This window comes from Rhinoraja longicauda, chromosome 9 (genome assembly GCF_053455715.1).
Source record: "Rhinoraja longicauda isolate Sanriku21f chromosome 9, sRhiLon1.1, whole genome shotgun sequence".
Taxonomy (NCBI): Eukaryota; Metazoa; Chordata; class Chondrichthyes; order Rajiformes; family Arhynchobatidae; genus Rhinoraja; species Rhinoraja longicauda.
Window position 1 is genome coordinate 50,426,934 of NC_135961.1, and position 15,965 is coordinate 50,442,898.

At 45.5% G+C, this 15,965-nt stretch overlaps 1 protein-coding gene across 7 annotated transcripts in view; it reads left to right on the forward strand.

Moving 5' to 3' along the window:
• The first annotated feature begins 2,977 nt into the window (after nt 1-2,977).
• The window catches only part of adgrg6 (adhesion G protein-coupled receptor G6), a 135,815-nt gene continuing 122,827 nt past the window's right edge, over nt 2,978-15,965 (forward strand). For 6 of the 7 annotated variants that reach the window (XM_078405457.1, XM_078405460.1, XM_078405461.1 and 3 more), the window contains exons 1-2: nt 3,183-3,450; nt 3,626-3,718. The gene's annotated coding sequence lies outside the window, so the exon portion shown is untranslated. Of the gene's footprint in view, nt 3,109-3,182; nt 3,451-3,625; nt 3,719-15,965 lie in introns of those variants that run through there. The other variant, XM_078405458.1, reaches the window with a different exon arrangement.

The window sequence follows — 15,965 nt, forward strand, 5'->3', positions numbered from 1 at the left end:
TTCTACAGTTGTACCGGGCACTGGTGAGACCGCACCTGGAGTACTGTGTGCAGTTTTGGTCTCCAAATTTGAGGAAGGATATTCTTGCTATTGAGGGCGTGCAGCGTAGGTTCACTAGGTTAATTCCCGGAATGGCGGGACTGTCGTATGTTGAAAGGCTGGAGCAATTAGGCTTGTATACACTGGAATATAGAAGGATGAGGGGGGATTTTATTGAAACATATAAGATAATTAGGGGATTGGACACATTAGAGGCAGGAAACATGTTCCCAATGTTGGGGGAGTCCAGAACAAGGGGCCACAGTTTAAGAATAAGGGGTAGGCCATTTAGAACGGAGATGAGGAAGAACTTTTTCAGTCAGAGAGTGGTGAAGGTGTGGAATTCTCTGCCTCAGAAGGCAGTGGAGGCCAGTTCGTTGGATGCTTTCAAGAGAGAGCTGGATAGAGCTCTTAAGGATAGCGGAGTGAGGGGGTATGGGGAGAAGGCAGGAACGGGGTACTGATTGAGAGTGATCAGCCATGATCGCATTGAATGGCGGTGCTGGCTCGAAGGGCTGAATGGCCTACTCCTGCACCTATTGTCTATTGTCTATTGTCTATTGTTAATTGCCCATGCTAAATTGACCCTGGTGTGATTATCTATTGTCTATTGTCTATTGACTACCCCCATTGTATGGGGTACCGTAAATAGATTAGATTAAAAATTAAGGGAAAAATTAAGGGAATGAGAATTTAGTGCATGCACTAAATTTTCATACAGATGTAACCCATTTCCAAAAGACTCTTTCACTAAAATCCCATCCAGTCCTAAAACAATCCTCCAAATCTGCCCTAGTTGTACAATCACTCCATCACAGTAGCTGGTGCCTTTAGTTGCCATGGTCCTAAGCTCTAGAATTCCCTCCATAAACCTCTCTAGATCTTCACCTCCACCTTTAAAAATGTATTTATTGGCTGACCTGTGACTCATTACATGTTCATTAGTGATAGGAGCAGAATTATGCTATTCGGCCCATCAAGTCTACTCCGCCTTCCAATGATGGCTGATCCATCTTTTCCTCTCAGCCCCATTCTCCTGCCTTCTTCCCATAACCACTGACACCTGTACTAATCAAATATCTATCAATCCCGATCGTAAAAATACCCATTGACGTGGCCTCCACAACCGTCTGTGGCAATAATTTCCAGAGATTCACCACCCTCTGACTAAAGAAATTCCTCCTCATCTCCTTTGTAAAGGTACAACCTTTTAATCTGAGGCTATGGTCTCTGGTCCTATACTTTCCCACATCCTCACCACATGCACTCCATCCAGGCCTTTCACCATTTTTCCTGGTTACTTTTTTGTCAGGTTCGGTATTGAATTTTCTTTGATGAATCCTCTGTGATGCAACTTGGGAAATTTCACTCCGTCAAAGGTGCTTATAAATGCAAGTTGTTGTTCTTGTCATTCTTTGCATTCTCCGTGAGTCCAAAAATAGAAATGACCTGTTGTAATGAAATGCTTATCTTATCTCTCAAATTCTAACCATGATGAATGTGGTGAAGACAGGAAATGCTGAAACCACAGTCCCATGTTGCATCTTTTGACCAACACCATTTGTAATCACATACCATTCTAACCCTCTGTCCCGTTCCATCAAAATATGTCGATCTTCTTATATCCTTAATATGCTTGCCTAATTTGCCAAAGATGGGATCGTTAATACAACGAGAAGGGGAGATAAGAAAGAGGGACCTCGGGAGGTACTCTGTATCTGGAATGAGCTGCCAGAGGAAGCTACAAAAACAAATACTGTTGAAAGTCATTTGGACAGAAATATGGATAGGAAGTGTTCATGGGGTTATGGGCCAGATGCAGGCAAACAGGACTAGCCCTGAATGCCAACTTGGTCAAGGTGGGCCGAAGGGCCCGTTTCCGTGTTGTGTAACTCTACAACTCTAACCATCCCATCTGGAAACCAGTTCCAGATTGTCATCATCCCTGAGTTTACCCTACTCCCGAATTTCCTGATTTGAACATCCAATATTCAAGATTGAGATGCTGCCGACCCGCTGAGTTACTCCAGGACTTCGTGTTCTATCCAAGATTCCACCACCTGCAGTTATTTGTGTCGAGATCCTATATTTAATATCTTTTATTGTCTCATGTGATCACACATTTGGCCAACTCAACTTTCGAGAGCAACTCTGGCGACGTGAAATTCTCTCTGAGAGGTTTGTGTTGACGAGGAAGAACTTAAGAAGGAGGAAGAAATGCTCAGCAAGTCATGCACCACGCGTGGAGAGAGAACCTGAGTTAATATTTAGGACTGTAAGAAAATAACTGCAGATGCTGGTACAAATCGAAGGTATTTATTTCACAAAATGCTGGAGTAACTCAGCAGGTCAGGCAGCGTCTCAGGAGAGAAGGAATGGGTGACGTTTCGGGTCGAGACCCTTCTTCAGACTGAACACGCCACCAGCTTCCCAAGAGAACTTGGTCTCTCTGGATCTGGTCAAGGTTGTTTTCAATAGCCACCCATCCAGTTCCCACAAGTACGGCTGGTTCTGTTTTGGGTAATGTAGGTCATGTTGCAGATTGATGTGTGACTCAGTGGCACCCAAAACAATGTTTTTCATGTGACAATAATAAACATAAACCTCCAACATAAACCTCCAGACCCTTCTTCAGACTGAAGAACACTATATGGATGGTGAAAACGTCACCCATTCCTTCTCTCCTGAGATGCTGCCTGACCTGCTGAGTTACTCCAGCATTTTGTGTCTACCTTAATATTTCGGACCTTTCGCGGAGGGACGCTACAGGGGGGTGGGAGAGACGCTATAAGTACTGGAAATGGACATCTGAAAGGAAAGTGCATGGGAGCAGGCGGTAATATGTGTGGTTGGGACGCCCAGTGAGCTGGAGGGGAAGAGAGGTGGCAGTGGGTTTGTTAAGCTTCGTTCAGTGCAAAATCACCGCGGACCACAAGCACCAAGGGTCGAAGAGAACATGAGAGGGTCGTGATCCCCGAGCTGATGTGAATCGCAGCAGGGAACAGCAGTGGTTGTGGTGGGGAAAGAAAATCACGGAGCATCGCCGGCGCAACCCAGAATCCAGCGAAGGTGGGAGAGAGGGCAGCAGCCTTGTCGATGTTGTCATCGGGAGGGGCTGGGTTAGGGGTGGTGGGAGAGCTGGAGTCTCAAACGTCCCATTCTACTGTGTCGCCCCGCGTACCTATCGGAGGAAGAGACCGCTCCCCCGTTCAGAAGGGAGAGCCTGGGCAATTAGTAATTAGCGTTGGTCAGAGTTTTTTGGACAGTGGCCGGCGTGGGCTGCGAACTCCCCGCTGGCAAAACCGAGAAGGGGTTTCCGTCCGTGCTCCAGTCGCCTCTCCCCCAGCGATCTGTCCCAACAGCTCACGGTGTGTGTTTACTCCACCCTAGAACAAGAAGGACAACGAGGCAGTGAGTTTCATCAGGCTTCATATTTCTTCCTTGCTCCGTTTCGTTTAAAATATGTTAGTTACTGTGTGTGCGGGTGGAAGTTACATTGGGTTGGGTGGTGTAATCAGGGCGTGTGTTGTGATTCTCTCCGCTCTCTCTCTCTCTCTCTCTCTCTCTCTCTCTCTCACACACACAGCGTGGAAGTCAGAGAGGGTGAGACTAATCCGGACTAATCCGTAGAATGCCGTTCAAGAATCTCCCCTGCTCCGAGAACTTCATATAGACCCAGGTAAGAGACTCGGGTTTAACAACGGCACATTGTTTGTGGTATTAAGGGTGGGTTTACATTTGATACTCCACAGAATTAAACTCTACACGAGCATAGATGTAATATATACACACGGTGAACTTTATTTTTTCTCGTTTATTATATTGCTTATAGTGTACTGTGTTTACATACTCGGCTTTGCCGCTGCAAGTAAGAATCTCCTTGTTCTATCTGGGACATATATTAAGACAATAAAACGCGTTTGACTTTTCTTGACTCGAGACTGGCTGACTGCAAGGTGCTGGAATCTAGAGCAGAACAAACCCCGCTTAACTTTGGGAGGTACTCAGCGGGTAAATCAGCATACAGGGTGGTCTGTCTTTTAGATCCAGACTTGCACCAGGATTCACGGATGCAGCATAACCCGCTGAGTACCTCCAGCAGTTTGTTTTACTTTGTTTTTAAATTATAATGCCAAGGACCGAGATCGTTAAGGCACGTGATGCTCTTTTATTCTTTGGTTCGTTTTGTGTTGACTTGGAAGTTTTTTTGGGGGGCTCATATAGCAACAAAGAAAAATAGGTAAATAGGTACAGGTGTAGGCCATTCGGCCCTTCGAGTCAGCACCGCCATTCAATATGATCATGGCTGATCATCTAAAATCAGTACCCCGTTCCTGCTTTCCCCCCCATATCCCTTGATTCCTTTAGCCCGAAGAGCTAAATCTAACTCTCTCTTGAAAACATCCAGTGAATTGGCCTCCACTGCCTTTTGTGCAAGAGAATTCCACAGATTCGCAAATGTGCTTTAGTTACTGAGGTTTGTTCGCCCCCCTCGGCCGCTCTTATTCATTCGTTCAATAGACAACAGGTGCAGGAGGAGGCCATTCGGCCCTTCGAACCAGCACTACCATTCAATGTAATCATGGCTGATCATTCTCAATCAGTACCCCGTCCCTGCCTTCTCCCCATACCCCCCGACTCCGTTCACACTCCATGTAGCCCGTGATGGGAGAGGCGAGATACCCTGTGGAGGAGTCGAAATCGGGTGTTTTGGTCGGTTGGAAAGTTCACCCAGAACTCATTGAACCTCACGCGTCCAACATGTCCGCGGTGCGAACGGGGCGGGGAACACAGGGATTAACGAGGATTTTTGGATCAAACTTTTGCCCGAAGATTAGTTGAAGTGGAAACAACAGGCTCTGTGCGGGCACGTTTTGTACAAGGAACTTGGGAGACTGACACTTGCACAAGATTCCGGGCCGGGTGTGTCTCTGTGTGTACGTGTGTAAGTAAGCCTGTCTCTGTGTGCGTGTGTAAGTAAAGCCTGTCTCTCTGTGTGTGTGTACGTGTGTAAGTAAGCCTGTCTCTCTGTGTGTGCGTGTGTAAGTAAGCCTGTCTCTCTGTGCGTGTGTAAGTAAGCCTGTCTCTCTGTGTGTGTACGTGTGTAAGTAAGCCTGTCTCGCTGTACGTGTGTAAGTAAGCCTGTCTCTGTGTGTGTACGTGTGTAAGTAAGCCTGTCTCTCTGTGTGCGTGTGTAAGTAAGCCTGTCTCTCTGTGTGCGTGTGTAAGTAAGCCTGTCTCTCTGTGTACGTGTGTAAGTAAGCCTGTCTCTGTGTGTACGTGTGTAAGTAAGCCTGTCTCTCTGTGTGCGTGTGTAAGTAAGCCTGTCTCTCTGTGTGCGTGTGTAAGTAAACCTGTCTCTCTGTGTGCGTGTGTAAGTAAAGCCTGTCTCTGTGTGTGTGTGTAAGTAAACCTGTCTCTCTGTGTACGTGTGTAAGTAAGCCTGTCTCTGTGTGTGTACGTGTGTAAGTAAGCCTGTCTCTCTGTGTACGTGTGTAAGTAAGCCTGTCTCTCTCTGTACGTGTGTAAGTAAGCCTGTCTCTCTGTGTGTGTGTACGTGTGTAAGTAAGCCTGTCTCTCTGTGTGCGTGTGTAAGTAAACCTGTCTCTCTGCGTGTGTAAGTAAGCCTGTCTCTCTGTGCGTGTGTAAGTAAGCCTGTCTCTCTGTGTGCGTGTGTAAGTAAACCTGTCTCTCTGTGTGCGTGTGTAAGTAACCCTATCTCTCTGTGTGCGTGTGTAAGTAAGCCTGTCTCTCTGTGTGCTTGTGTAAGTAAGCCTGTCTCTCTGTGTGCGTGTGTAAGTAACCCTATCTCTCTGTGTGCGTGTGTAAGTAAGCCTGTCTCTCTGTGTGCTTGTGTAAGTAAGCCTGTCTCTCTGTGTGCGTGTGTAAGTAACCCTATCTCTCTGTGTGCGTGTGTCAGTAAGCCCGGGCGAGTGAGAGACGCGATCTTATCCCGGTTGCAACTTGTAGAAATTCGCTGCAGACTTACAAGCGATTTCTGAGTCATCGCATCGTGACCAATGCATCGCAGAGGAGTGGGTTCCCTCAGTTAATCTATCACACCCCACACCTCTCCAAGCCGCTGCGGTATTAGCTCCCAAAGTTGTTGGGAGCATTTTTTGTAACATTGTACTTCGAGTACCCGCGACATGCAGTCTCTGGGGTGGCTTTCCGAGAGCGCTCTGGTTTAAATTATACTCGCATTCAGTGCTGCCACGGCTACATTGGTCCGATTTCTTCTTGGCCCCTGTAGGAATTGTTCCTCTCGGCAGTGAGATCATAAGCCCTTTTGTTTTGAACGGGCGAGGGCCAGATGGAATCTTTAAAATGAGTCGGAATATTGCAACGCGCAGGAAACCATTTGAATCATTCTTAGTGTGCATTAAATGGAAGGGAAGCAAGCGCCTTCCCAGCCAATTCCATTCTCTGTCCGAGCATCTGGGACTCACTCTCCTTCCTTTGCGTAGCTATCTGTGTGCATATGTTTGGAAGGGGCTATGTTTTTGTAGATAGAACACGTCTGAGGTCAAACCTTATATTCAGAACCCAGGCTGGATGGCTCGATTGTAGTTTAGTTTAGAGATTAGAGAGAGACACAGCGCGGCCGCACATTAACACTATCTCACTAGGGGTAACCTACAAGTCTTTGGAGTGTGGGAGGAAACTTAAGATCACGGAGAAAACCCACGCAGGTCACGGGGAGAACGTACAAACTCCGTACAGACAGTACTCGCAGTTGGGATCGAACCCCGGGTCTCCGGCGCTGCATTCGCTGCATGGCAGCAACTCTACCGCTGCGCCACCGTGACCGTAGTTGTAATCATGTCATGTCTTTCGGCCGACTGGTTGGCACGCAACAAAGGCTTTTCACTGTACCTCGGTACCTCGTAACCCTAAACTAAACTGAAGAAGGGTCTCCACCCAAAACGTCACCTATTCCCTTTATCCAGAGATGCTGCCTGACCTGCTGAGTTAATCCAGCATTTTGTGTCTATCATTGGTGTAAACCAGCATCTGTAGTTCCTTCTTACACACCAATACTGTACCGAGCGAAGATAGTCACAAAATGCTGGAGTAATTCAGCGGGTCAGGCAGCATATCTGGAGAAAATGAATATGTGATGTTTCAGACCCTTTTTCAGACTTCTCGACCTGCAACGTCACCCATTCCTTAGAGTCATAGAGTGATACCGTGTGGAAACAGGCCCTTCGGCCCAACTCGCCCACACCGCCAACAAGGTTCCAGCTACACTAGTCCCACTTGCCTGCGCTTGGTCTGTATCCCTCCAAACCTGTCCTATTCATGTACCTGTCTAACTGTTTCTTAAATGATGGAATAGTCTCAGCCACAATTACCCCCTCTGGCAGCTTGTTCCATACACCCACCAGCCTTTGTATGAAAATGTTACCCCACGGATTCCTATTAAATCTTTTCCCCTTCACCTTGAACCTATGTCCTCGAGTCCTCGATTCCCCTACTCTGGGCAAAAGACTGTGCATCTACCTGATCTATGCCTCTCATCATTTTGTATTTGTATACCTCTATGCGATCTCCCCTCATCCTCCTGTGCTCCATGGAATAGAAACCCAGGAATAGATTCCTGAGAAGTCCCACTCTCTAGTTACTCTTTTCCCCTTTATGTATTTATAAAATCTTTTGGGATTGTCCTTCTGTCTAGAAATGCTGCCTGTCCCGCTGAGTTACTCCAATATTTTGTGTATATCTTCCGTTTGAACCAGCACCTGCGGTTCCTTCCTACACTGTACTGAGGGAGTTCCACCTAGCTGGAGTGGGTTTATTTCAGCTGGGTCACAAACTAAGATCTCCCAACCTACCTCACTGCAGACCCTGCCTTTTTTTATTTGCACTTTCTCTGTAGCTGTAATGTTTTGCCTGGATAGCATGCATACAAAGCTTTTCGCTGCACCTCGGTGCATTTGATGATAATTAGCTAATATCATCACCAATGCCTGGTCTATGATGGGGGGATAAAATATCCCAGTGTATTATTTGGAAGAACTGGTGAGTTGGTATCCTTCCCAATAGTCCTACAACTAACATCGCTGAAAAAAACATTTCCTGATTGTGATCTGTGTGCTCTTTCTGGAGAGATTGTTGAATGCTAATTGCTACTTCTATTCATACCTTACAACAGTGAAAACTTTTAAAAGTACGTCATTAGTGTCATCGGGTTGTACAGCATGGAAACATCGGGTTGTACAGCATGGAAACATCGGGTTGTACAGCACAGCCATCTATCGTCGTCCTGTTTGCCTGCATTTGACCATATCCTTCGAATTTCCAATCGATACCTGACAAAATATCTTCTGAATGTCGTAATTGCATCTGTCTCCAGTGAAATTCTGGGGAAAGTGGAAGGGACTTTATTCTGGTTTCATAGAAACCACAAACAAAATATATATACACATGCACTATGTGCAAAAGGCTTAAACTCAACTACCGACTGGATTTAATGAGAAATGTTAGGTGGAACTACTGTGGGGATGGATGGATGAATACTGCAGCATTGAAACAAGCTATGGAGTCTGCCCATATTTATTCTGCAGGGGTTACCTGATATCCCCCAGTTTGTTCCTAATGTTCCTCCATTCCAAGGTAGTTCATTCACTTCTGGATTTGAATTCAACAAGTTCACATTCTTAGACACAGTGCTGGAGTAACTCAGCGGGCCAGGCAATATCTCTGGAGAAAATGGATAGGTGACTTTCTGGGTTGGGAGCCTTCTACAGACTCATGGCTGCCAACGCTAGTCTCATTTGCCTGCATTTGACCCATATCCCTCTAAACAGTAATCACAGAGGGGGAGCAGTGAGAGAGGGTCTCACAGAACTCCCGTCGAAGGAAAACTTCTTCAAAGTAGGCATACCATGAGGAGATTTCTCATTGGAGCTGTCAAAATGTAGAACCAAGGAACTGGAGATGTTGGTTTACAAAAAAAGACACAAAGTGCTGGAGTAACTCAGCGGGTCAGGCAGCTTCTCTGGAGAACATAGATAGCTGATGTTTCAGGTCGGGAGCAATCTACAGACTCAAGTTAAAATGGAGAAGCAAGGCATTGCAGATGCTGAACAGTTGAAAGGTAGAAACAAGGAAGTGCAAGTGCTCGTTAGTGAAAATGTAGAAACCAGGAACTACAGGTTCCAGTTTGTTATCAGTCAAAACGTAGAAACATGGAAGTGGAAGTGCTGGTTAGTCAAAATGTAGAATTGTAGTCTGAAGAAGTCCCGACTTGAAACATCACCAATCAATGTTTTCTCGAGATGCTCCTTGGCCTTACTTAAGCACTTTGTGCGTTATTTGTAAACCAGCATTTGCGGTTCCTTGTTTCTACAAGTTCACATTCTTGTTGTCTTCTGCATGTGGAGGTAATGGTGTATGTTCTGCTTGAAGTATCCAGTGAGTTGGTTTTTCACAATGCGTTAGTGCTGCACTTTGTCCTGTAGGTAAGAGGTTAAGGATGTGAGAGGTGATGCAAAAACTCTTGGTTTCATGTCAATAGACAATAGGTGCAGGAGGAGGCCATTCGGCCCTTTGAGCCAGCACCGCCATTCAATGTGATCAAGGCTGATCATTCTCAATCAGTACCCCGTTCCTGCCTTCTCCTGATCTGGCTCTGGGATGTGAAGAAGGTTTCTTTCCGAGCATTCATCTCCCCTCTGTAAATTATTTACTCCCCAGCTTTCTTGAGAGTCACACACACTCGCTGTGTCTCTCTCCTTTGGAATCTCTCCAAAGAGCTCATTTTAATCTAGTTTATTAATGTCACACATATTAAGGTACAATGAAAAGCTTTTTGTTGTGCGCTATCCAGTCAGTGAAAATACAACACCTGATTACAATCAAGCCGTCCACAGTGTACAGATACACGATAAAGGGTGCAAGATAAAGTCCATTAAAAATTCAATTTCTCCCAGATTTGTGTGTTTTTCCATGTTATGTTGGCTGTACATCTGAGGTCTGCTTAAGGTAGCTCTGTTTGCTCTTCTGGGCCCTAGGCTCTGGAATTTCCTTCATAAATTTCTCTGCCTCCACCACTCTCTCTCTCTCTCTCTCTCTCCCCACTAAGACACTCGTTTAAGCCTTTCTCTTTGACTAAGCTTTGGGAAACTTGACGTCCCCCTGTGTAGATCAGTGTAAAAACTCTCCTGGGGCCTTGCCTCTCAGAAGCAGGCCTATCGGCTCACTGAGTCCACACTGACAATCCACGACACGTTTGCACTAATCCTACACAGGCGCCATTTTTTAAATTACCCTATCGCATTCTCATTAACCCCCTACCCCCCAAGATCGAACCACTCACCTACATTCTGGCCTTCCATCACAGTGAGGAGGGGACTGGAGGAGACTCACTGTGATGGATGGTTCTTTTTTTTTTGTGTGTTGGTTGGGGTTGTGTAATTTGCTTATTTTATTGCTTTTATTGTTGGACTGTGGGTGACTAAATTTTGTCCAAAAAACTTGTTTTTTGGATGACAAATAAAGATTTCTTGAATCTTGAATCACACCAGGGTCAATTTAGCATGGGCAATTAACCTAGCAGCCTGCATGGCCTTCAGATGTGGGGAGAAACTGGAGCACCTGGGATTACTGGGAGAATGTGCACACTCCACACAGTCAGTGCCCAAGATCAGGATCGAATCACTGGAAGTGTGAGGTTGCAGCTCTGCTACTGTGTCGCACTGCTACTCCCAAGTGCAGTGAAATGCTGGGGACGGGAGGGGAGGGGAGGGGAGGGCGTTTTATTCTGTTAAAGGTGCTACTCAAATGCAAGTCGTCAGTGAGGATGAAGCGAACAGAGCAAAAATTGTGAGGAGAGTTTGAAAAAACTGGATCTGCATCCTCCTGAGTAATTGATTCATGGCGAGAAGAGACTTCTTCCCCCAGCTCGGTGCCTGAAATGAAGTCGAGTAGCCTGAACATTACAGCGAGAGGGTACCGGGTATGATGTCAGGAAGAGCATCGTCATGCGGGGCAGTGGGAATCTGGATCACTGGCCCACAAAAAGCTGGTGGGGCCGATGGAGTTGTGGGGTGGGACACCTTGGCATGGGATGATCCCGGGATAAGGGAGTATTCGTCAGGCTGAAGAAGAGTCGTGACTCGAAACGTCGTCCGTCCACTTCCCTCTGCAAATGCTGTCTGACCTGCTGAGTTCCTCCAGCAATTTGTATTTTTTTGCTCAGGATTTCAGCATCTTTACCCCTTGTATCCGTTTGGCAAGGGGATTGACAATATAAGGTTTCAAGATCAAGATCAATTTATTGTCACATGCCCCAGTTAAGGTACAGTAATATTGAGTTAAGAGAATTCATTCATGGCCGAATAAAGAGAAGAGTGAATGGCTGAATAGCTTATTCCTGTTCTCCATTACAATCTAGAGAGAGGCTGGCAATTAACAATGTCTAGGAAGGAACTGCAGGTGCTAGTTTAGACGGAAGATAGACACAAAATGTTGGAACAACTCAGCGGGACAGGCAGCATCTCTGATTTTAAGAGAGAAGGAATGGGTGATGTTTCGGGTCGAGGACCTTCTTCAGTTCTTCAAACTCTGTCTGACAACAATGTCTGGCTTGTTCACCTTGGAAGACCTGCATAGCTTTCCCTGATGTGGGAATTCGGAGAACTTTGACCTTCAATGACTACATATTCAAACCTGGACGGCTATTAAAATGATGCCCTCCGCAACCATGTGACCTTTCCCACTCAGGAGTGCAACCACCCCCTAATTTTCACCGATATCCTGACTTTGACGTCGCCCATTGTTCCTTCATCTTTGCTGGGTCAAAATCCTGGAACTAAGAGCAACGTGGGAAGGCAACAATGGTTCAAGGGGGAGGGTCTCACCCTTCTCAAGGTCAATTAAGATGAGGAATATACAATGACTCTGCTTGCAACACCCACATCCCCAAACCAGTATTTTGAACAATATCCAGTATTGAAAGAGCAGGCCTCCTCTGAGCATCACTGCTGCACTCTGATGCCAATTAGCCTGAGGTCAGTTTGCAATGTTAAAGAAAGACTTGTATTATATATCTCCCCATTCACAATCTCAGAATGTCCCAAAGTGCTTTTCAGCCAACTGTTGAGGCCCGGCTACTGCTAAAATATGGGTAAAATAGCAGTGCAGTTACCCGTAGCAACATTATCCAAACACTAATTAAATAAATGACTGAATAATATGACTGGATGCTGATGACGGAAGGATTGGCGAGTACTGAGGAGAATTCCCTTGCTGTTCTTCACAATGGTACAGTGGGATCTATTTTGTCTATCCAAGATGGCAGACGGGAGACCCCATTCGAAATTTGGCTTAAGTTAGTTTAGTTTAGTTTAGAGATGCAGTGCGGAAACATGCCCTTTAGCCCACTAGCCCTATCCTACACATTAGGGACAATGAGCAATTTTCACTGAAGCCGATTAACCTACAAACCTGTACGTCTTTCGCATGTGGGAGGAAGCCACAGTTTACGAGGAATACGTTTCTCCATTACTGCCTCCAGCAGTGTACCTCAGATTATAACCATCTTCCAGGTGCAAAAAGTTTTTCCTTCGATCTCTCAGAAGCTCTTCCCCCAATTCCTAAACCTAGGTCATATCATATCATATATGTACAGCTGGAAACAGGCCTTTTCGGCCCTCCAAGTCCGTGCCGCCCAGCGATCCCCGTACATTAACACTATCCTACACCCACTAGGGACAATTTTTTACATTTACCCAGCCAATTAACCTACATACCTGTACGTCTTTGGAGTGTGGGAGGAAACCGAAGATCTCGGAGAAAACCCACGCAGGTCACGGGGAGAACGTACAAACTCCTTACAGTGCAGCACCCGTAGTCAGGATCGAACCTGAGTCTCCGGCGCTGCATTCGCTGTAAAGCAGCAACTCTACCGCTGCGCTACCGTGCCGCCCAACCTTCCTAATATATACCCTATCCATGTCCTTTTTGTTATTTTGTACACCTCTATCAAGATAGTCAAGAGTCAAGGCCATTTAAAACTGAGGTGAGAAGAAACTATTTCACCCAGTGAGTTGTGAATTTGTGGAATTCTCTGCCACAGAAGATGGTGGAGGCCAATTCACTGGAAGAATTTAAAAGTGAGTTAGATAGAGCTCTAGGGGCTAGTGGAATCAAGGGATATGGGGAGAAGGAAGGCACAGGTTACTGATTGTGGATGATCAGCCATGATCACAATGAATGGCGGTGCTGGATCGAAGGGCCAAATGGCCTCCTCCTGCACCTATTTTCTATGTTTCTAAGATTGTTCAATTGTCATATGTCAGAAAACAGAGCAATAAAATTCTCACTTGCAGTAGTCTAAAAGGCCCATAAATACAATACACAAATATAATAATCAAAACAAATAATAAATTAATAAACATATTTATCCAAAAAACAAATGGTCCATAGTGCAACAAAGACATACTCCATAGAAGTTCATAGTTCTGGTTAGTGTTGTGTCGGGTTCAAGAGCCTGATGGTTGTTGGGAAGAAGCTATTCTTGAATCTGGTGGTCACAGTTTTCAGTCTTCTGTACCTTTTTCCAGATGGTCGGGGTGAAATGAGAATGTGGCTAGAGTGGTGTAGGTCTTTGATGATATCAGCTGTCGTTTTGAGGCAGTGGTGGGGAGGTCAGTACCTGTGACGGAGCAGACAGTATCTACCATTCTCTGTAATCTCCTTCGTTTCTGGGTGTTTGAGTTGGGAAACCAGGCCCTGATGCAACTAATTATTTAATTTGTGTTTGGATAATGTTGCTACGGATCATTGCTGCTATTTTACCCATATTACCCAGAGTGCTCTTTACTGTACACCCGTGGAAATTCAATAGAGTATTCGTTGATATACTGAATCTCCTCAATCTTTTAAGGAAGTAGATCCATTGTCGAGCTTCCTTTTTGATTACAAGAATGTGCTGGGTCCAGGATCAATCTTCAGAGATATGCACAGCTCAGACTTGAAGCTGTTGACTCTTTACCACCATCCAGTAAATATATGAAGGAGGCTGGGATAAATCGCTCAGAATGCAATGCAATCCCTTCAGAGCATGGTTAAGGCAGATAAGCAGAGATTTAAGGATAAATCTTGAAAACCCAAACGGAGCAATTGGGCAGAATGCCCTGTTTCCATACTGTGAGGTGCTGTATGATTCTCCCCAAGTGAAAATTGGTAGGGGTACACTCATATCATAATAATGTCCTGTACATTCCATCTGTCAAGCAACACACAGCAATTCTCATCTTGCTTGCAACCAGACAGACACGAGATAAATAATCATGATTAGGTTGATTGATCAAACCTGATTTTTTTTGCTGAAGAGTAGAAGGTTGGAGTGATTTGCCTTCTGAGGTGGGGTATATCAAGTAATGAGCTAGGGTAGATAGTTAGAGTCTTCTTCCCAGGGTGGAAAGGTCAAATTCTAGAGGACATTGGGCAATTCTGGAAGACAATTCTGACTGCATTGTGCTGTCTGTACGGAGTTTGTACGTTCTTCCTGTGACCGCGTGGGTTTTCTCCGAGTGCCCTGGTTTCCTCACATATTCCAAAGACATGCAGTTTTTTTAAGCTTAATTTGCCTCTGTAAAATTGTCCCTAGCATGTAGGATAGATCTAGTGTATGGGATCACTGGTCTACGTGGAGTCGGTGGGCCAAAGGGGCTGTTTTATTGCTCTATTTCTAAAGCAAAATAAAGTACAGTAACTAAACTAAGCATAGATTTAAGGTGAGAGGGGTAAGTTTGAAGGAGATTCATGAGGCAAGTTTCCTTTTTAAACAGAGAAAGGTGTGTACCTGAAACACGCTGGCAGGGGGGTTGGTGGAAATAAATACAATGGAAACATTTAAAAAGCATCAGGACAGGCACATGAACAGGCAGGAAATGGAGCTGATATGTGCAGTTATTCGTTTAGATTGGAGTCATAGTCGGTTCAGATACAGTGGACTGAAGGGCCTGTTCCTGTGCTGTACAGTTCTGTGATTTGTGTTCTGTGAGGGAGTCAAGTCTCTTTAAGGAGACCGAATAGAAACCTCCTCCCCAGTGTCACAGCCAACATCAGTTTTTGATTTGTGATTTTACGTTCCTTGAGGTGGACCGTACTGCTTGTAACCCCAGACTCACAGCCACTCATTACAACTGTAAATACATAGTTTGGAAATGATTATTTCCCTGGCCTCAGTTTGCAACCTCTGTAATTCTCTCCTCTCGCAACTGGGTGTCCCAGCAGTTCGAGCCGCTGCCTCACACTCTTGGGTGATGGCCCACCATTTAGGACCTGGTTAAGGGTTGTACGTTTGCCAGATGTATGTGCTCAGTGAGTGAGTTTTAGATTGACAAAGTTCAGGGAAGACAGTCAGGACCTTTTTCCCCAGGGTGGAAATGTCAAAGACTACAAGGCATGGCTTTAAGATGAGAGGGGCCAAGTTTAAAGGAGATGTGCAGGGCAAGTTATTATACACAAGAGAGTGGCAGGTACCTGGAGCTCACTGTCTGTGGCAGTGGTGGAGGCAGATACGAAAGTGACATTTAAGAGACCTTTAGAGCGGGTATATAGGTATGTGGGGAATTGAGGGATATGGATCACATGCAGTGCCTTTATGGCATTATATTTAGCACAGATATTGTGGGCCTATTGTGTTGTACCTTTCTATGTTCTATGTCACAGGAAAGGTGGACAGAGCAAGGGGTCAAAGACGACCTTTCTAAATGGCGAAGGAGCAATTTGTGGAACATAGTCCTGAGTTTCAGTTTTGGAGATAAGCGTGGAAACAGGCCCTTCAGCCCAGTGAGTCCGTGCCGACCACCAATCACACATTATACTAGTTCTATTGCACACAAGGGACAACTTTTACAGAAGCCAATTAACCTACAAACTTGCACGTCTTTGGAATATGGGAGGACACCCAG